Raw genomic sequence first — 515 nt, forward strand, 5'->3', positions numbered from 1 at the left:
GTTGACCTTTTCCTGCCACCGCCTGTTGTGTGTAGCTTTTGTTATACAATTTAAAAAGGCCTCTGTTTTTTGCAAGTCGGTTATCTTGATGAAATTGTTAGCCAACATGCATGCAAAGCGCAAACGAGGCTTGAGCAAATGTCAGATGCAAATCTATACCAGCGCAGTGAATGTCTCATATTTTGTCTTTTGAATCAACAACAGCTTCAAACCTTTACTTCTCTTTATGAATTAAGTACAGCAAGCCTAATCTGAAATTTGTTTATCAATCTATTAGTTTATTAGATCAGTGGTTCTCAAACTTTATACACTAAGTACCACCTTTAAATATATAATAAATCAGATTAATCACATTTTAGTGTGTGTGTGTGCGTGTGTGTGCGCGTGTGTGTGCGCGCGCGTGCGTGTGCGCGTGCGTGTGTAAGTGTGCGCGCGTGTAAGTGTTACAACACAAAACGAGACAGGTTTTATTTCTAAAAATTATATTTTAGTTCATTAAAAGCCACTGCAACATT

This window comes from Vanacampus margaritifer, chromosome 2 (assembly GCF_051991255.1).
Source record: "Vanacampus margaritifer isolate UIUO_Vmar chromosome 2, RoL_Vmar_1.0, whole genome shotgun sequence".
NCBI classification, from domain to species: domain Eukaryota; kingdom Metazoa; phylum Chordata; class Actinopteri; order Syngnathiformes; family Syngnathidae; genus Vanacampus; species Vanacampus margaritifer.